Below are 22,103 nucleotides of genomic sequence, written 5' to 3' on the forward strand. Positions count from 1 at the left end.
TGGAAATAGCACCAGGTATAAAGTCAGAACAGTCCTACTCATTATCTGCTTAACCGTGGGCTGGTTACCTAACTTCTAACCATCGGTTTCCTCATCTATAAAGTAAGGGTAATACTGTGACTTACAAGGTTATTTGGAGATTAAATGAGATTTATTGAATATAGATTATCAATTTGGCAGTGCTAACATGGCTGAGTCAATGCTTAATTAGTTGTAACTCATCTTTAGAGCCTGCAAAATTGCCCTCACATATTGCCATAGTCAAACTCTCTCAATATAGGAAACAACTGCACATTGCTTATTTGCATTAATAAAACATGCCCTGCATCTGTTCTAGTGCTATCTATGGTGCTAGTCAAACCCAAGTCCATGAATTCCAAGATTTAATGGAGGACAAATAAGTTGACAAAACTATAACTGTCCGGCTCATAGTAGAAGCTTCTCAAATGTATGTTATTTTAAAATGCAATCAAAACAATTGAAATGGGCATTGAAAAATGTGGTATACTATAGCAATAAGTATTTGGAGGTACTTCCTATGGAAGAATTAGTTTTAAAACTCAAAATAGTCATGTGTCTATAGGGCTCATGCAAGTAGATTTGTTTTGTTCTCTTTTTTTTTTTCCCTATCTTGTAGCTGTTTGAAGTAAGCTTTCCTCTTCCACATCTATCATCTGTCCCTGAAGAGCATTCACAACCCCATTCTTATGGTTTTTGATGATTACTGGCCAGAGGTCCCTTTACTTTGGAACTCTTCACTGGAGCTGTTCCATTTGTGGAGGGTTACCAGCAGCTACTACTTAGGTGTTGTTTTTTTTTTTTTTTTTTTTTTTTAGGTGTTGTTTTATATTAAATTAAATATAAACATACATTTTCAAGGCAAAATTATACATGTGGGTGCTTTTATGCTTTTTAAATGCAAGTTGGATATGAATGTGAGTTTGATATTTTTAGATCTCTTTTGTGGGGGAAAGATTCTAGGGTGGCCTTCAAGATCCCTGCCTCCTGGTATTCTCTTATATGTGGGTGGAACACATTATTTGATTCCAACCAGTAGAATGTGGCAAAGGAAATGGGATGTTTGTGATCACATGTACATGATTCTGTGGTGGTTTTACATAAAACTGTCTTGTGGAGTCTTGCTGGCTTTGAAGAAGCAAGCTGCCATGGATGAAGTGAGCTACCTTGTTAGGGAAACCCACATGACAAGAAACTCCAAGAAGTCTTTAGGAGCTGAGAGCAGTCTGTCCTATAAAACAAGAAAATGAGGCCTTTCATCCTATAGCTAGCTACAAGGAAATGAACTCTACCAACAAACTGAGAAGTGTATGGAATCAGATCCTTCCTCAGTTGAACCTGATGAGACCACAGCCAGACAGCATCTTGATTTTACCCTTGGGAGATTCTGAGTCAGAAGACATAACTGGGCAGCCTGGGTGGCTCGGTGGTTTAGTAGTGCTGCATTCAGCTCAGGGCGTGATCCTAGAGTCCCGGGATCGAGTCCCACATCGGGCTCCCTGCATGGAGCCTGCTTCTCCCTCTGCCTCTGTCTCTGCCTGTGTCTCTGCCTCTCTCTCTTTCTCTGTGTCTCTCATGAATAAATAAATAAAAAATCTTAAAAAAAAAAAACAACAGAAGACATAGCTAAGTTGTGCTTTGACTCCTGACCTCAGAAACTACCTATAGAAACTATAGACAATTAGTAGGTATTGTTTTAGGCTATTAAATTTGTGGTTATTGATTATGAATTAATACATTTTCCCCCAGATTTGTCCTAGATCATATATTCCATTGTTAGCATCTAATAAATCAAGTAGTTGAAGTAAGGAATGATGTTAATCCATAATATAATGCGAATCGTTTCTTTCATAGGATAAATAGTAAGCCCAAATATAAGGACAAGGGATACAGTAGATACTGCGTGAAGCACCAGCCTGGGATTCAGGTTCTGGGTTCTAGGCACTCTGATGTTTCTTGTCATTCCAGTTCCTGGACCTTCCCCCCACCACTATCCATACAATTAAAAATTAAATGTTTAAATAAATTTTAAGTTCCATTGTGGCTACACATTTATTAATGGCTTTAAAATTATATAGCTTTATTACCTCTAGTTAACTATTAAATAAAACTATTGCTTGCTTTGGAATTGCCAATGCTCATAAATGCTTGTTTGGGATTAAAAAGACCTTATTAAATGACTTAAGAGAGCACATTAACTTCTCATTGGAAACCATATAATCAATTTACAAAATATTTTTTCATCTCCTCTGTTTTTCTTAAGTTGGAAGAACTATAGGCAGGAATCTGACCATTTAGATACAGCTTTGTTAAGTACAGATTTTCTCAATTCATTATTGTATTAAAGAAAAATGATACATTTTCTTTCCAAGCTGAAAAGCTGGAAATGTTTGACCTTTATACATTGCTTTCCCACAGAAAGAATGAAAGAAGGAAGGAAAGAAGGAAGGAAGGAAGGAAGGAAAGAAAGAAAGAAAGAAAGAAAGAAAGAAAGAAAGAAAGAAAGAAAGAAAGAGAAAGGCAAGCAAAAGAAAGAAAGCAGGAAAGGAAGAAAGAGAAAGAAGAGAAAAAGTAATTAAAAAAATTAATTTGGATCCACACAAGGAATTTAAAAATTAATTAATCCTATTCATTTTATTCTTTGAAAAAAATAGTTCATTTATCACAATTAGAATAGGGAATCTTTATTGCCTTACTTGTCTTCTATGTTTGTGTCTAAGAGATCCTGTCCAGTAGGTGTCAGCAAAGTAATCTTAAAAATAATCATGGGGGCTTCTCATATTAGCTTCATAACTACTTTTAGCTAAGTTATAAGAACTTTTCTCTGTACAGAGCAAGATGTTATTTCAGTGTATCTACAATTAAAAGAAAGGAAGAAAGAAAAAAGAAAGAAAGAAAGAAGGAAAGAAAGGAAACTTCTGATTAAAAAAAAAAAGCTTTCTACTCTTTTCTCCCCCATGTAATAAAAAGCCTATTCTGAAATATTGCATAAAAAAACAATGGAAAGTTTCTGAAATAAACACAACCCCATATCAACATCATTTTGAAATACTGAGAATGTGAGAGGCAAATAGACCCACTATATAGAAGGCTAACCTAAAGTGAACCATGGTAGTGGTTGTGGGGCAAGTCCAGCAGAGCCAAAGAGGTTTCATGTGGGAAGGGGGAGGGTGGGTGGACAAGAGGAAAAGGGGAGGTGCTTTCTCAGGGGAGATGTGTGGACCCAGAGGGCAGCAATATTCTGGAGGAGAGTTTGTGTAAAAGCCAGAGTGTCTACCAGTTCACAGGGCTAGAAGATAGAGCAGTGCAGACGAGAGGCGGACCACAAATCAGGAAGATGAAGAGAGGCAAAGTAGGAATGGGGAATTCATGTCTTTTTTATTTTTTGTTTATTTATATTAAAATATAGGTCAAGAAAGTGCATGTGTTATAACTGAGGAACTCAATGAATTTATATGCAAATATTAATATATAGTGTATAAATATATAGCAATAAAGATAAAAATTGCCCTGCTGGCAGCTAGACTGTAAAGGAAATGTTGAGAATTGAAAGGGAAAAATTAGTTTTTCAAAAGGGGTTGCACTGTAACTTGCAAAAAGAGATAAGTAGGACCAAACCAAACCAAACCCAGCCAAACTATGAGCTCCATCCTAGACCAAATTCTAATTCCTTTAATTCTACTCATTGAAATCTTTGTGTTCCAAGATAAGACCACAGGTAAACTGGTTGAACAGTAACTCCAAGGGGACTTCTGTGATCTACAGATGAGATACCTGGCTGATACAGCAACTCCGGTTTTAATGATTCTGTCAGGGTTTGGAGGTATCTACTTGTGGATTTAGTTTATATTTCCCTGATGGTCAATGGTGTTGAGCCATTGCACACATTTATTACCTATTGGCGGAGTGCTTCTTTAGTCTTTTGCCCATTCTTCCATGGGTTGTCTATATTTTCCTGATAGGTTTGTGGGAGGGATTTGAGATCCAGTTTTCATGTTAGATCTAGATTTGAATCCTAGATTTGTTGCTTGCAAGCTGTGTAGTATTAGACTGGGTAGACCATCAGTCTACCAGAGAGGAGCTTAAGAGAACACATGTTTTAAACAGTCTTATGTACAATTTCAATGTTAATATAAAACATCATTCTTAGTTATGAACAAAGCAAATTCTTAAAAATATCTATCTGGCTGAGCTCCATTAGATTTTTCTTTACTAAATCCTGAACACATTTGGTTCTGAATATTTGCTCCCTAACAACCTATAGAAGGGTCTGATGACCTGTGGGGTTCCTCTACTTCCAGTCCCTCTCCCTCAGATCTATCTTCCTAACTTCTGCTGATCAAGAAACTGAGGTGAAGAGGTGTGGAACAGTTTGTCTGAGGTCCTTTATTACTAATAACTGATCAAATAACCCAAGCTTGCTGGTCCAAAGGCAGCAGACTGGACATGTGCTAAACCATGCTGCCTCTTGATAGAGTCTTATAGTTTGAGTTAGAAAAGGATGTTGTTAAACTGCTGCTAAGCTTGAGACACATTGAGGCCTTGGAATAACATGCTGTAGCCTCTAGTCCTTATGCCAAATCTTCTTTCTTAAAATTTGCATTATAGAACTACTAAATCTAACTACCTGTGTACTGATCAATTGCTGTAGGTGTGATGGATACAGCGATGAGTAAGATACATAATTCCTGCCAGCATGGAGTTCACTATACACAACCATTGCAAAGGAAGTTGACAAGGCCCATAGAGAGGTGATATGAGAGATGTATACCTGTGATTGGGGGGGAGGGGGCACGAATACAAAACCAAGGACTAAAGAGCTCATGTTCCCATCCCTTCTTACCTCTTCAGAGACCTTAATCTATTGTTCCAAATAATTCTTTCCTATCTACTGGCTCCTTCTTATCAGAAGCTAAACACCCAAGCCTTTCTTCTCCTCAAAGGAACATGGTACCAAGAGAAAACCTTCTTACATGACATGCATCCTCTCTCAGCTCCCAATCACATTATTCTCCCTGAGTGGCTCATGGCCAGACCTCAAAAGCACACCTTCCTCCCCCTTCTTCATCTTTACCCCCTTTCCAGCACACTCACTCTGCTGTTGCTACTGATTTCCTAAAACAATGGTAGTGGTACTGCATTTAAAGAATGCTTCTTAGCCTTCAGCTTTCTCATCTCTTAGCATCACATGACTTGGTGGTTGCCTTTATTTTTTTGATGGTTTTCCTTCCCCCATTCTTCCCAGGATTTCTGAGTCTCCCTGGGGGTACTTTGTCTTCTGATTGTCTCCCAGAGAATTACCCTCTTTCAGTATACTCTCCAGGGCACCTGAGTGGCTCAGTCAGTTAAGAGTCTACCTTCTATTCAGGTCATGATACAAGAATCCTGGCATCAAGCCCCACATGGGGCTCCTGGCAGGGAGCCTGCCTCTCCTTCAGCCTCTCTGTCTCTCATTAAAAATACTAATTATATGTGTATATATATATATATATATATATATATATATATATATATATACACTCTCCCTAGGCATCTTTCTTCATGATGACACCACCTGAATCGATCTCCAGCATAGATGACTAAAAAAATCCAGATCCACATATCCAACTGCCATTTGAAATCTCCATGTAGACAGCTAGCTGACTGGGCATCACAGATTCCACATATCTCAAGTTAATTATCCTCATCCTGTTCTACTTCTCTGTTCCCAAACTAATGAGCAGCACCCACATTGAAGAAACTGAGTTATCCTGAATCCTCCTTCTTCATCTTCTGCATCCAGTCACAAATTTTGCCTCCTCCATTGCTCACATCTCTCCATCCATTGTTATTTCTTATCTCCTTTACATATATTGACTCCTAAGTGGACTTCTGGCCACCAATATTTTTCCAAACTGATTTACTTCATAGTAGTTGGAGTTATCTTTCTGAAGGGCAAACTGATCATGTCCCTGCTCTGTTTAGAACACAGTTCTAAAGAGTTTAATAGCTGCCCATAAACTCCAGGAGCAAATTGCAGGCCCTTTAACCTGACTTATGAAATCATTTTTCTGCCCCTGACTTACCCCTCCCTCTTATCCCTCACTGCTCTGCTCCTTTGGGCTCTGCACTGCAACCATAGTAACCTGATTTCTTGCTTCCCAACCCTGTACTTCTTCCTTATGTTCTTGGGTCTTTCTCCGTTGTCACACTCATCTGTTCTCCCACGCTTTATCGTCTTGCTGACTCCTGTTCACTCTAGTTCTCGGCTCAGCTCCCACTTCTTCTGGAAGTACTCCGCCTCTTCCCTAGCCAGCTTGAGTTAAGTGACTCATCCATGTGTCTTCTCAGCTCTCGAATCACTTTCTTCCATAACTACCTTGCTGTGAATTACAACTGTGTGATTAACAATGAGGACATGAAGAGACTCTTGTGTCGGGCCCACCATTTCCCTTCCAGCATCTGCACAACGTAGAAAGCATGCAGAAGACTTATAGTTACACTAAAACTAGTCAAATATTTCCACAAAAACTTTTCTTGAGCAAAATGTAAGTGTTCCTGAGCTGGGAGGAAATGCTTCTGTATAGTGGTGTCACCCCAATATGACTGCTTTCTGGCTACTGCCTATCTCACTCCTTTGGGGCTCCTCCTTACCCTCTGTGTTCTCCAACTCCTTCACAATTAGAAATACATGTGATAAAGTATAGCACAAACAAACAAATCAATGAATTTTTACATTCTCTACCAGAAGCAAAGTGGGAGACAGTATTCTCTATCTTCACAATTTCAAACCAGCAGCATGGAAGAGCCAGACATCAGCAGAATCCCCCTGCATTTCATGTTTCTCCCATGCTGGGGATGTGGAGGTTCTTTGTTTTATCTCCTTCAAGAAACATCATTCCATAAAGGATAACATACCAAAAATGTCATAAGATCTGGTCTCTGATGATGACACCAAGGTTTGTGTTATAGACAAGTTCTGTGTACATGTGTGCATGTGGATTGTGCGTGGTGTCACATAATTGTATTACTGCACTTTTACTTAAATCTCCAAGAATGTTGATCTTTAACATTTAGGAGCAAGGTTTTTCTCCTTAACTTTAGCTTCCCTGTAATTGCTAGTCGTGATTGTTCACATTTTTCCTCAGATCGGAACTTCCCAAAGAATTTTCTATGGAAACTAGTCCCTTAATACTAGACTGATGGACTAGATATATCCCTTCATCTAGACTCCACATATAGGTGAAGGTCCTGTATTTAATAAATCTCAGGGCTGCATGTCTTCTTTCCTCTTCAGCATTCGCTACCCACATCTGCCTAACGCAGGTTCTGTGATGTTCACAGGCACCTGTTTAACTAACATTTCCTGTTCTTATTAACCACAGAAAGCCTTTTTCCTTAAATTTATTAATTTTTCTGCAGAGTGCAGTTTGAGGAGTATTGATTGGATCCCTTTGGTCTTTTAATTTCTGATGTGCAGTGCCTCTTGCACTAACCAGATCTCTATATTTATTAGAAATTATATAAAATGCAAGCAATAATAGCTAACACTTACTGAATGTTACTATGTCCTAGGCATTATTCTAAGCACTTTGTAGGCATTGGCTGATTAATATTTCCACAAATTTTATGGAATAGATACTGTAGTTCTCCACATTGTATAGCTAGAACTTGGGCACAGAGGAGTAAAAGTATCTTGTCCGAGGTCACACAGCTGGTGAGTAGTGGAACTGGGATTTGAACCCAGGCAGTTAGGCTCTCTAGAGTCTGGGTCAGTACCATTCTTGGTGGCTTCCCTGCTTTACCTTTTATTGAATCTCCTGAGCCTGGTCCATGAACAGTGCCTGGCAAAGGATAGGCTTTTAGGAATATTAGATGCTGTATGAACCATCTAACATTCTGTATTTGATAAGCAAGCCACCGTTTGTCTCATCTATATCATTCCTAACAATGTAGCTGCCTAGAGTGGGCTGAAACTGTGACACCCCCCCCTCCACCCCCCACTGCCCCTAGTCTCTCCAAGGGCCAACTCTGCTGGCTTGTTAAGGAAACAGAGCAGGAATTATATTGTAGTGTGAAGCCAGCACATGGTGGGCATCTTCAAATAATGTGCCAGAACACAGCTTGAAAAACATGCTATAGTCCTGGGTCACAAAACAAACACAGACATCACAAAACAGACTGCCAGAGGATGACAAACATTTGAATATAAATTAAAAGAAGCTTTGCAGACACAGCATAACAAAAAGCCCAATTAACAAAATCAACCATATGCTACTTCCAGAATGGTTGGACAGAGTGTAAAACACGCACAGTAAATGCAAAGAAATCTCAGATGAAACAGCTTCATCAGACAAACTGAAACCAGTGCCAGACAGAGATGCTGCAGTGATAGAAGAGATTCTCTGGAGTCACTCTAAATGTCCCCCAATAAAATAGCTATTGAAGGTATACACACCCTGGAGCACTGAACAAATAGTCGTAGAAACTAGAGCAAAACAATACACCTTTGGATCTATTTTGTTTTTTTTCTTCCACATTGAATTATTATAGACCTTGATTTATTTGGCAACATTTTTAAGGGTATTATAAAGTTATGGTGAAGAGCATGAACTTTAGAATCGGACAGACTGGGTTTAAATCTTGGCTGTGTAAAATGCCAAAGTTGTGAATTTTGCAGCATAGTTTAGTATCAGTTACAGCATATAGAAATGGGCATAGGAATACCCAATTCATACTTTTGTCAGGATCAAAACTGATGATTAAAAAGCACAGCACATTTGTTTGGCATAGAGTGAGCATATACTCTCTAGATAAGAGCCATTATTATTTATTATTTAAAGTTATACATATGCCAGATTGGAATCTATAATTTAATTCGTATATTGTTGGCTTTAGCAAATAGAAGAGAATTCTATCTTGGACCATTCTACTCTAGGCATTATAGTATTGCAATGACAGGCTTTTAGTCTCTTTTGAACTTTTAAATTCACAGTACAGGGAGCCCTGCTCCATTTTCCTGAACTCATGATTTGATTTTACTTTTCTCTTTTCTAATCGATATGTTCTGTGGACCAAATACTCCAGTGAGTACCAGAGTGTTCCTCTGTGGAAACTCCAAGGCTACACTCTGAGCGTGTAACTGACCTACAGTAGCCACACACCAAGGAAGGTGCCAATAAATTCAAGAAGAAAATTTCAAAAAATCTTAATATACTAACCTTGGACACAAATTTTTTAGGGAGGCTTGAAGAGAGTGTGAAGGGCGGCAGCTTCCCCCACATTATAGGTGGGACTGTAAATCTTGGGCAGCGTGTCTCATATTAAATCCTAAATAAATAGGATTTTTAGTACTTTGCTGAAGTATATGCTAACAAACCTTTAGCACGGGAAACTGAATGAAGGTTTATCCAATGCCATGGATTCTGTTAGTGATCTGCATTCTGTAACAGAGGTGCTTTCCCATGATGTAGGCATGAAGTGGTGCCAATAAGTATAGACTGGAAGTGTTAACTATGGTGACTGGGTTCAGTATTTCCAATGCAGCATTATTGCCTTTAAAGTGGGCCTTTAAAGATATTTTGTGAGTATATATTAGCTTTCATTTTTGTTATTAAATTATAGCAGTTTCATTATAGAGAGCAAGTTTGCCTTGATTTTGTTTAAAATGACTTCTGCTCAGCACCCAGAAGATAAAATTGACATATTTTTTATAATATAAGCATGCTTTTTTGTATATTGTGTTCATTCAGTGTTGGCTTGTAGATATTAAAAGAAAGTATTGATTTTGATTCAATAAATGTTTTCTTTCCATCAAAAAAAAAGTGACAGAGATGGGTCATAAAACATTCATTTATTCCTTTGCTTGTTCATTTGTTTATTCTTTTATTCCTTCATTCAACAGTTCCTGAACATCCTTTAGGCTCAGGTGAATGGTCCTAGGTGCTGAAGATATAAATCTGATTGAGAACAACATCCCCCTTTAAGACACTCCTAGACTGGTCCGGGAGACAGCCCGAAAGGGAAATAATTATACTAAACATAGTGGGTACTAAAATAGATGCGTGTTTTGAACATTATGAGAGAGCTATTGATCTTGTTTGGAGAGTTCACTAGAGAGCCATTTGAACTTAGAAATTGAAGAAAAGTGATTTTAGGAGGAAATAGAGATTTGGAGATGTATTAATCTGCTTATCCCACTTATTGAAACCCAATTGGGAGAATGATAGACAGTTGATCTGTAGGATTATTCACCTAATTTCTATTTGCTTTATACAGAAAGGAAGAAGTTTCCAATTTTCTTTGGCTTATTTCCTCCCTCACCCCCCAAGCTACACAGAGCAGCTTTTAAAATGTCGATATTTATGAAAGAATGTGACTTTTGGGGTTTTTTAGACCTGAGTATAAATTTCCCTGAGTCTTTCTAGATGCGAGACTTAAGGAGGTCATTTAACTTCTTTGAGCTTCAATTTTCATCAGTAAATTTGGAAATTATGCATACCTCATTAGGTATCAGGCAGTATATGGCTGTGATCACGTAAGCCTCAAGAAATTGGGAAATAAACTGATAATATTGTTCTTAGAGAGTTATAAAATTAATATATAACATTTTGGAGCAGCATCGCATTTAAGAACCAAAGCAGGGATGTTCAAGAGGGAGTAGTCCCACTCATGATGCATTTCAGAGCTATATGGTGGTGGTAGTGGTGAAAATTTTTGAGTGAAGGAAAGAATGTGTCCATTGGTAGGGGAGGTGCTCAGTCATGGATTCATAGAAAAAATGGGTCATTAGATCAGAGATTAGCAGTGCTTACCCTAGACCTGTTCAGGAGAAGTGCTCACCATGTTTATATGAAAATCCAGTCTGTTTTACAGTGACTTGTATTACAGTGAATTAATATGTTCTTGTTATTATGTTCATCTCTTATGAGGGAGCAGAGCCAGTCTGATGAGCAGTGGAGCACTGACCCAATCACATTTCAGAACTATCAAGAGGGAAAGCAAGGAAGCTGCACCTCGGTCAATTCACCCAGGCAGGTGCCACATGTTGGTTTCTGCCTGGACAATCATGCAGTCTTCTCATGTCACCTGCAGTTTGCACATGCTTACTCTGACATCTCCACCGAGATATCAAATAGACATATCAAATAAAATAGGTCTGAAAGCAAGCTCTTGATTCTCCGCTCCCGCACCAAACCTTCAACCCTATCTTTTCTACTTTAGTAAATGAAAGCTCCAATTCTTTCAGTTGCTTGGGCAAAAGGCCAAGCCTCTTCAGGCCTCCTCTTCTTCTCTCACACTTTCTGGGGGTCATATCCTAGGGTGGCCTCCATGATTTCTGCACCCTAGTATGCACTCTCCTCCCCTTGTGTGTGAGTGGTACTGACGACGTGCTTCTATGGCTCTATATCCCATAGGATATAATTTCTGTGATTATGCTATGTTATACGGTAAAAGTAAAACGATATCCCTAATAAATTCACTTTAGGTTAGTCAAAAGGGAGATTATCCTGGGTAGCCCTGACCTTGTCAGGTGAGCCTGTTATTAGAGGATGTAGACATTTCCTAAGTCAGAGACTTGAAATAACTGAGATTCTATGACAATTCTGAGATTCTATGATTCTCCAGTCTTTGGAGAAGCAGGCTGCTGTGAATTCTACAGCTGCGAGGAAAGTAATTCCGCTATTATAACCTGAGGAGGCTTTAACCTGAGGAGGCTCCTTCCTTTGTTGAGCCTTCAGAGGGGAATGCAGCCTACCTGACACCTTGATTTCAGCTTTGTGCAGCCCTGAAGACAGGGCTCATCTGAGCCATGCCTGGTTTCCTGATGCACGGAAACTGTGCAATAACAAATGACTATTGTTTTAAGCTGCTAATTTTGTGGTAATTTGTTGTGCAGCAATAGGAGACTAATACACATGTCACATCCAGTCCATCAGCAAATCCTGACAGTCATCTCCTAAACATATCCAGAAACTCATCCCTTCTTTACACTCTTACCCTCTTCCTCTCAAATTGGAGCTGCCAACATTTATTGCTTGGATAATTGCAACAGATTGATGGTTAGTCTGCCGCCTTTTACTGTCACATCCCAACTGGTTTTCTTTCTTTCTTTCTTTCTTTCTTTCTTTCTTTCTTTCTTTCTTTCTTTCTTTCTTTCTTTCTCTTTCTTTCTTTCTTCTTTCTTTCTTTCTTTCTTTCTTTCTTTCTTTCTTTCTTTCTTTCTTTCTTTCTCTCTCTCTCTCTCTCTTTCTTTCTCCCTCCCTCCCTTCCTTCCTTCCTTCCTTCCTTCCTTCCTTCCTTCCTTCCTTCCTTCCTTCCTTCCTTCTTTCCTTCCCTGCAAATAGTAGCCAGGATTAGCCTTTTAAAACACAAGTCATGTTATGCCCTTCCCCTGTTCAAATCCTGCAAAGTATGATCATCCTGTTGGCCTTATCAAGCTCCTCACCACATCCTACAAGGCTTTATATGATCTGGCCACCAGCTATCACTCTGACCTTAGTTCTTCTTTCTCTCCTCTTGTTTTTATCCGTGAAGCCACACAGAACCCCTGTTTCCTAAACATATCAAGGTTGCTTGTATTGGGCCCAAGTGTGGTTCTTTATGAATCTGATTCAAGAAATAATCTCTTTGTATTGACTCTGGCTTCCAAAGGAAAAATATTTAAGGACACATACATGTGAAAATATATTAAGGAATTTTAGTTGGGCATTTTTTTTACAGGTTTCAAGAGATCAATACACATGTTACATGTTATTTCAACATATATGTTAAACTGAGTATTCAGATTTTATTGTGATGATGTAGGGAGAAACAAATCAAACGTGAACAGCGATACCGACAAACTTCAGGGGAATTGTTGTTGAATGAATTACTTAGAATTACTGGCCTTCAGTTTCTTCATTTATAAAATGGAGATTGTTACACTACCAACTGACTGAGTTGTTGTGGGGAATAAAATGGTTTAATTCGTGTGGAGTGCTCAGACCAGTGTCTGATATAAGAAAACACTCAATCTCCCCCTGCTATTAGCTCATTAAGTTATTGCTAATTAGGGTTAGAAGAATCAAGGAAATAGTACCCCTGAAAATAGCATGGGAATGAGGTGCTTGCTATAGCATAGCACACACAGATGTAGGAAGAGCTGAGGAAGGGAAGATCTGGATGAGGGGTATCAAAGAATGAGAGAGTCCAGTGAAGAGATTGGTATAAAGGATGACTTGAGCCTGCATTTTCCGGGTAGTTTTGGAGGAGTAAAAAAAAAGAGTAGCTTTTCCTGCTGACTCTGGAAAAATCCACATGGGAGATACAGCAAGCAACCTCAGCTTTAGATGCATCGTTTCTGCTCTTTGGCATTGCTGCCTGTGTAGGAACCCCGGGGACTAATGACCAATGAGAAGTGGCTGCTCACAGCCCTCATGCCCTGTAGAAGTTGACCTGGTTTCCGAGCAATTTGGGCAGCCCAATGCCAAAAATGACCTCTTTGCCTTTACTCATGCGCAGAGAGGATGGACCCAGCTGGAGAGAATGGCACAGGCTGCTGGCTCTAGGGACCAGGATATTTTGTGGCCCCCCACTCAGCTACAAGCATGTATTTTGTCTTGCGCTCTCTATGTTGCTTCACGCTGTCACTGTCTGTGCCTCTCCTACTGGTTCTCCACTACAGACCTCTTGCTTCTTGCTCCTGCTTACTTGTGCATTCTGTTGCTTCATGGCTCTGTACTGCATTTCTCACGGATGTGTCATTTAGCTTCTGCCCCCGACATCATTGGATTCTGTTCATAGGTCTCATTCTTCTTGCTCAAAAGGATTTTTTTTTCTTGGTTCAGTTAATTACAGTCATATCTGTAGAGCAAAGATTTTGCATTAAACTACCTTGTGGGTCTCTCATCAGCCTAAAGATCAACTGTCCTTGTACTAGGCTCCCTGATCTGGTCAAATCCACCTTGGCTGGGGTTCAAATCATGGAATCTGTGAGAACCCTTCAGAAGGGGCCTGGGTGAGTGGTAGCTGTTAGGCACCCCAGAGGACAAGTATGGTTGGCATTTTCTATATAATACCCACCTATAGAAAAGGTGGGAAGTGCCAGGTACTATACAAAAAACCGAATATGCATCATTTGGTGTGATACTGAACACAACCTCATGATTTAAATTTTATTTATTTATGTATTTATGTATTTATGTATTTATTTATTTATTTATTGGAGTTCAATTTGCCAACATATAGCATAACACCCAGTGCTCATCCTCTCAAGTGCCCCCCTCAGTGCCCATCACCCAGTCACCCCCACCCCCCGCCCTCCTCCTCTTCCACCACCCCTAGTTCGTTTCCCAGAGTTAGGAGTCTTCATGTTCTGTCTCCCTTTCTGAATTTTCCCACTCATTTTTTATCCTTTCCCCTTTATTCCCTTTCATTATTTTTTAAATTCCCAAAATGAATGAGACCATATAATGTTTGTCCTTCTCCGATTGACTTACTTCACTCAGCATAATACCCTCCAGGTCCATCCACGTTGAAGCAAATGCTGGGTATTCGTCCTTATTGATGGCTGAGGAATATTCCACTGTATATATAGACCACATCTTTATCCATTCATCTGTCAATGGACACTGAAGCTCCTTCCACAGTTTGGCCACCGTGGACACTGCTGCTAGAAACATCGGGGTGCAGGTGTCCTGGCGTTTCACTGCATCTGTATCTTTGGGGTAAGTCCCCAGCACTGCAATTGCTGGGTCGTAGGGCAGGTCTATTTTTAACCTTTTGAGGAACCTCCACACAGTTTTCCAGAGTGGCTGCATCAGTTCACATTCCCACCAACAGTGTAAGAGGGTCCCCCTTTCTCCGCATCCTCTCCAACATTCGTGGTTTTCTGTCTTGTTAATTTTCCCCATTCTCACTGGTGTGAGTGGTATCTCATTGTGGTTTTGATTTGTATTTCCCTGATGGCAAGTGATGCAGAGCATTTTCTCACGTGCTTGTTGGCCATGTCTATGTCTTCCTCTGTGAGATTTCTGTTCATGTCTTTTGCCCATTTCATGATTAGTTTGTTTGTTTCTTTGCTGTTGAGTTTAATAAGTTCTTTACAGATCTGGGAATCTAGCCCTTTATCTGATAGGTCATTTGCAAATATCTTCTCCCATTCTGTAGGTTGTCTTTTATTTCTGTTGACTGTTTCTTTTGCTGTGCAGAAGCTTTTTATCTTGATGAAATCCCAATAGTTCATTTTTGCTTTTGTTTCCCTTGCCTTCCTAGATGTATCTTGCAAGAAGTTGCTGTGGCCACATTCAAAAAGGGTGTTACCTGTGTTCTCCTCTAGGACTTTGATGGATTCTTGTCTCACATTTAGATCTTTCATCCATTTCGAGTTTGTGTCTGGTGTAAGAGAATGGTCTAGTTTCATTCTTGGGCACGTGGCTGTCCAATTTTCCCAGCATGATTTATTGAAGAGACTGTCCTTTTTCCATGGATAGTCTTTTCTGCTTTGTCGAATATTAGTTGACTATAGAGTTGAGGGTCCACTTCTGGATTCTCTATTCTGTTCCATTGATCTATGTGTCTGTTTTTGTGCCAGTACCACACTCTCTTGATGACCACAGCTTTGTAGTACAACCTGAAATCTGGCATTGTGATGCCCCCAGCTATGGTTTTCTTTTTTTAAAAAAACCCTGGCTATTCAGGGTCTTTTCTGATTCCACACAAATCTTAAAATAATTTGTTCTAACTCTCTGAAGAAAGTCCATGGTATTTTGATAGGGATTGCATTAAACGTGTAAAATGCCCTGGGTAACATTGACATCTTCACAATATTAATTCTTCCAATCCATGAGCATGGAATATTTTTCCATCTCTTTGTGTCTTCCTCAATTTCTTTCAGAAGTGTTTTATAGTTTTTAGGGTATAGATCCTTTACCTCTTTGGTTAGGTTTATCCCTAGGTATCTTATGCTTTTGGGTGCAATTGTAAACGGGATTAACTCCTTAATTTCTCTTTCTTCAGTCTCATTGTTAGTGTATAGAAATGCCACTGACTTCTGGGCATTGATTTTGTATCCTGCCACACTGCCAAATTGCTGTATGAGTTCTAGCAATCTTGGGGTGGAGGCTTTTGGGTTTTCTATGTAGGGTATCATGTCATTGGTGAAGAGGGAGAGTTTGACTTCTTCTTTGCCAATTTGAATGCCTTTAATGTCTTTTTGTTGTCTGATGGTGAGGCTAGGACTCCCAGTACTGTGTTGAATAGCAGTGGTGAGAGTGGACATCCCTGTCTTGTTCCTGATCTTAGGGGAAAGGCTCCCAGTGCTTCCCCATTGAGAATGATATTTGCTGTGGGCTTTTCGTAGATGGCTTTTAAGAGTTGAGGAATGTTCCCTCTATCCCTACACTCTGAAGAGTTTTGATTAGGAATGGATGCTGTATTTTGTCAAATGCTTTCTCTGCATCCAATGAGAGGATCATATGGTTCTTGGTTTTTCTCTTGCTGATATGATGAATCACACTGATTGTTTTACGAGTGTTGAACCAGCCTTGTGTCCCGGGGATAAATCCTACTTGGTCATGGTGAATAATCTTCTTAATGTATTATTGGATCCTATTGGCCAGTATCTTGGTGAGAATTTTTACATCCGTGTTCATCAGGGATATTGGTCTGTAATTCTCCTTTTTGGTGGGGTCTTTGTCTGGTTTTGGAATTAAGGTGATGCTGGCCTCATAGAACGAGTTTGGAAGTACTCTATCTCTTTCTATCTTTTGGAGCAGCTTTAGTAGAATAAGTATGGTTTCTTCTTTAAACGTTTGATAGAATTCCCCTGGGAAACCAACTGGCCCTGGACTTTGTGTCTTGGGAGGTTTTTGATGACTGCTTCAATTTCCTCGTTGGTTATTGGTCTGTTCAGGTTTTCTATTTCTTCCTGTTCCAGTTTTGTTAGTTTGTGGTTTTCCAGAAATGCGTCCATTTCTTCTAGATTGCCTAACTTATTGGCGTATAGCTGCTCATAATAAGTTTTTAAAATCCTTCGTATTTCCTTGGTGTTGGTAGTGATCTCTCCTTTTTCATTCGTGATTTTATTAATTTGAGTCTTTTCTCTTTTGTTTTTAATAAGGTTGGCTAATGATTTATCTATCTTATTAATTCTTTCTAAGAACCAACTCCTGGTTTTGTTGATCTGTTCTGCAGTTCTTCTGGTCCCTATTTCATTGAGACCTGCTCAAATCTTTATTAACTCTCTACTTCTGCTTGGTGTAGGTTTTATTTGCTGTTCTTTCTCCAGTTCCTTTAGGTGCAAGGTTAGCTTGTGTATTGTGTTTTTTTCCCAAATTTTGAAGGATGCTTGTATTGCTATGTATTTCCCTCTCAGGACTGCTTTTGCTGTATCCCAAAGATATTGAAGGGTTGTATGTTCATTCTCATTCAAAATTCTTCTTGTGATTGAGTTCAAGTTTCATAGCATTATGGTCTGAATATATGCAGGGGACAATCCCAATCTTTTGGTATTGGTTGAGACCTGATTTGTGACCCAGTATGTGGTCTATTCTGGAAAAAGTTCCATGTGCACTTGAGAAGAATGTGTATTCAGTTGCGTTTGGATGTAAAGTTCTGTAGATATCTGTGAAATCCATCTGGTCCAGTGTATCATTTAAAACTCTTGTTTCTTTGGTGATGTTGTGCTTAGATCTGTGCTTTGCAGAAATTGCCATGTTGATGTCTCCTAGTATTAGTGTATTATTATCTAAGTATGTCTTTACTTTGGTTATTAATTGAATGATATACTTGGCAGCTCCCACACTTAGAGCATAAATATTCATGATTGTCAGGTCTTCTCATTTTATAGATCTTTTAAATATGATATAGTGTCCATCTTCGTCTCTTACTACAGTCTTTGGGATAAACTTTAATTTATCTGATATGAGGATGGCTACCCCTGCTTTCTTTTGAAGATCATTTGAATGGTAAATGGTTCTCCAACCTTTTATTTTCAGGCTGTAGGTGTCCTTAGGTCTAAAATGGGTCTCTTGTAGACAGCAAATAGATGAGTCTTGCTTTTTTATCCAGTCTGAAATGGGATCATTAAGCCCATTCACATTCAGAGTTACTATTGAAAGATATAAATTTAGTGTCAACATAATACCTATTCAGTCCCTGTTTTTGTGGATTATTTCTTTGGGCTTCCTCTTTCTTTTACAGAGTCCCCCTTAATATTTCTTGCAGAGCTGGTTGGTGGTCACATATTCTTTCAGTTTCTTCCTATCTTGGAAGCTCTTTATCTCTCCTTCCATTCTGAATGAGAGCCTTGCTGGATAGAGTATTCTTGGCTGCATGTTCTTCTCCTTAGGACCCTAAATATATCCTGCCAGCCCTTTCTGGCCTGCCAGGTCTCTGTGGAGAGGTCTGCTGTTAATCTAAAACTTCTCCCCATATAAGCCTGGGATCTGTTGCCTCTTGCTGCTTTAAGGATCTTTTATTATCTTTGGAATTTGCAAGTTCACTATTAAATGTCGAGGTCGAGGTGTTGAACGGTTTTTATTGATTTTGGGGGGGACCTCTCTATCTCCCGAATCTGAATGCTTGTTTCCCTCCCCAAATTATGAAATTTCTCAGCTATGATTTGTTCAAATATGCTTTCTGGTCCTCTGTCCCTTTTGGCACCTTCTGGAACCCCATTTAAATGTAGATTTTTCCTTCTGAGGCTGTCATTTATTTCCCTTAACGTTTCCTCATGTTCTTTTAATTGTTTTTTTTCCTCAACTTCCTTCCTTGCCATCAACTTGTTCTATGTCACTTACTCTTTCTTCTACCTCATTAACCCTTGTTGTTAGGACCTCCAGTTTGGATTGCATCTCATTTAATTGTTTTTTTTTTTTTTTTTTAATTTCAGCCTGATTAGGTCTAAATTCTGCAGCCATGAAGTCTCTTGAATCCCTTATGCTTTTTTCCAGAGACACCAGTAGCTTTATAATTGCGCTTCTGAATTGTCTTTCTGACATTAAATTGTAATCCAAATTCTGTAACTCTGTGGCAGAGAGTACTGTTTCGGATTCTTTCTTTTGTGGTGAGTTCTTCTTTCTAGTCATTTTGCTCAGTGCCAAATGGCTAAAAATGAGTTTTACTTGTTAGAGGCACAAACTCTTCTCTCTGTAGGGTTCCAGCTGTTCTCTTTTTAAATCTCAGTTCGAATTCATAGATTTTCAGGATCAGTTAAAGTTATCTAGGTATGTTTTTGGGGACAGGTGACTTGGAGACCCTACTCTTCCGCCATCTTTCCTTGCCCCCTGATTTAAATTTTATTAAAATGTGCTTTTTCTTTTCTTCTTTCTTTCTTTCTTTCTTTCTTTCTTTCTTTCTTTCTTTCTTTCTTTTCTTCTTCTTCTTCTTCTTCTTCTTCTTCTTCTTCTTCTTCTTCTTCTCTTTCTTTCTTTCTTTCTTTCTTTCTTTCTTTCTTTCTTTCTTTCTTTCTCTCTTTCTTTCTCTTTCTTTTTTTGGAGACCTGAGGCTTATAGAGGTTAAGGCCACATATCTAGCATATGTTGGAACCAGAATATGAACGCTAGCAATTACCTCTGTGCTACATACACTCTGCTAACCTGGGCATCCATCTTAGAAGCATGATTGTGATTGTCTTTTATACCTTGTGTCGTGAAATATCTGAAATGGCTATGTTGTGTTGGAGCAGCTGAAAACAAGCTAGAGAAAATCACACCTTTAATAAAGTCCTTGAACCACAGCTTCCCTTGCATGCCTAAATAAATCTTTACTTCTTATTTTTAATTCTAATTCGAAGATTTGAAAAAAAAGTAGTGTAACTTTTCAGAAATCTCTTGCCTTAGATAATTTTAAAAACAGTTTAATTTCTCCATCAAAAAGAAATGGCTGTTGTATTATAAATTTGAAATGACTGAAGGGAAATTGTATGGTGGCCCCACTACATATCCCAGTGCTTACCTTCAGAGGGCAGCACAGCAGGGCAGCTCTGATTTGTGTTAACATGTGCTGCGGGGGTGTAGGTGGTTGCTAATGACAAAAAAAGACGAAGTTGTACTATTTACTATGTATGTAAAACTCATTTGTTTTCTTTTCCCTCTTTTAGAAAAATATTTTCCTTGTCTTGCTTCCACTAGCTCCCAGGCCTCTAGGCTGTCACTTGTTATACATGACTTGAATTATTTTACTAAAGAGGGAATGCTTTATCACTTTCATAAAACCAAATGTTAGAAAAGACCTTCTTTCACTGCTATTTGGATGTACTTATCATTCAGTAATTAGCCACCCTTCTAGACAAGGAATTCAAAATAGGAGTTATGATTTGCCTGGGCATCTCATGGTTCTAGTCATTAGTGTTCACCCAGCTGAAACTAGGAGACTAAAAAAAATCCAATTAAATAACAACGGTGTATTTTGAATTTGTATTCAGAACAGTGTGCTGAACAGGTGGTAAAGTATCCTCCGTTCGTCATTAATTAATGTTCATTTGGTGCCCACAGAGATCGACTCTGGGTTTACTGCTTCCTGAAGACAGAAATGAAACTTCCTTTGCATTGGAAGGTTGTATAGGTCTTAGTGAAAACCACCTTACAGGATCTGGAATAGTTATATAAAATAGATTAACCTGGAAATAGGAGCAATGAGGGCATGAATGGATTTTATGACCTCAACAGAGGATTTGAGGAATAAAGAGCCTAGAAAAGATGAATGTTTTTGTTAAGGAAGAACTTAAAATTGCAGATCTCTGTTTTTCCCTCCTCTATTCAAAATGCCAGCAGAGATACTGAATGATTTTCTCTTATATTGCCTCTATATTTTAATTTTATGAATATCTAATTTATCTCTTGTATCTGTTTTTTTTTTAAGTTGGCAAAATGATGTTCAAGCATAATAATCTCTCCTGAGGATTTTTACACACCAGTGTTTCAGAAGACATCAGTTTGGTACACATTTTGTGGAATGGTTTCCCCATAACTAAAATATTTTTCTTTTCCATAATAACCATAAAGTAGATCCATGCCTTTTTGAGTGCCTCTTTGCTCATAATTATCTCTAAGAGTCATGTTTTCAGTTGTATTCCCATACCAAAATAAAAGCTTTTCAAGTTTCCTTAATATGTTTCCGCTGATGAGATACTTTCAAAATAATAAAAAAATTGGCTTACTTATTTATTTTAAATAGTATTTTTGTTATGGAACTTTATTTTGTGGATAAAGTAACTGCCAAATTCAGAATTTCACTTTTAAATTTATCCAACTTATTCATTTTCTGATCGAAAGCTATGAAAAATGGTAACTATGGCAGCTAGTTGTCTGCTCAATACTCATTCTCCTCTTTCTCTTAGTGAGCTCTTAATTTGGGGAGATGGAAATGTACTTAGCTAACATTCAACACTTCCTGACCTCTATCATTGTAAGGATGGCCAGAGATTGCCTGAACATGTCTTTGGGAGGTTTCTGAGAGCGCCTTTTAAAAGGGCCTATCCAGGCATTGTCTGGAGTTCCAGCATTCATTCTGTGACCATGAGGTAATCTTGAAGATGGAAATCACAGGGTAATGAAACCAGAACAAAGACATGAATGGAGCTTGGGTTCCTATGACTGTGACAGTCCTGGACTATTTGTCTCTGAACTGCATGCTGTTATATATGAGAAAACTAACCTACAATTTTGGAAAGGCACTCTTTCCTTGGGTCAGTTCTCCATTCCAAAGGAAACAGACTTTCAGAGCCAAAGTGGGTCTTTACAGTGACCTATAAGGGCCCAATTTGGTGTTGTTTTTCCTTCCTCCTCTTATATCTTCCTGACTTTGTCTCCTACCACTCTCCTGCATATGCTATATTCCAGTCCCATGGCCTCTTTGTTATGTACGCCAGGTACACTCCCAGCTGTAGGGTTTTGTACTTGTCACTCCTACGTGGAGCACTGTTCCTTAAATGTTTGCCTAGTAAATTCTTTCACATTCCTCCAGGGCATTAATCAAAATCCCTTTCTCAGTGCTTCTTCCCTAGTCTCTCTGTCACTTTAACCTTCTATTCTCTGATATCTTATATCTTCTTTTCCTGATTTAGTTTTCTTCCAAGCATGATGTAACATATAGTATATTTTACTTTAAGTCCATTTTGCCTG

This window comes from Canis aureus, chromosome 31 (assembly GCF_053574225.1).
Source record: "Canis aureus isolate CA01 chromosome 31, VMU_Caureus_v.1.0, whole genome shotgun sequence".
Taxonomy (NCBI): Eukaryota; Metazoa; Chordata; class Mammalia; order Carnivora; family Canidae; genus Canis; species Canis aureus.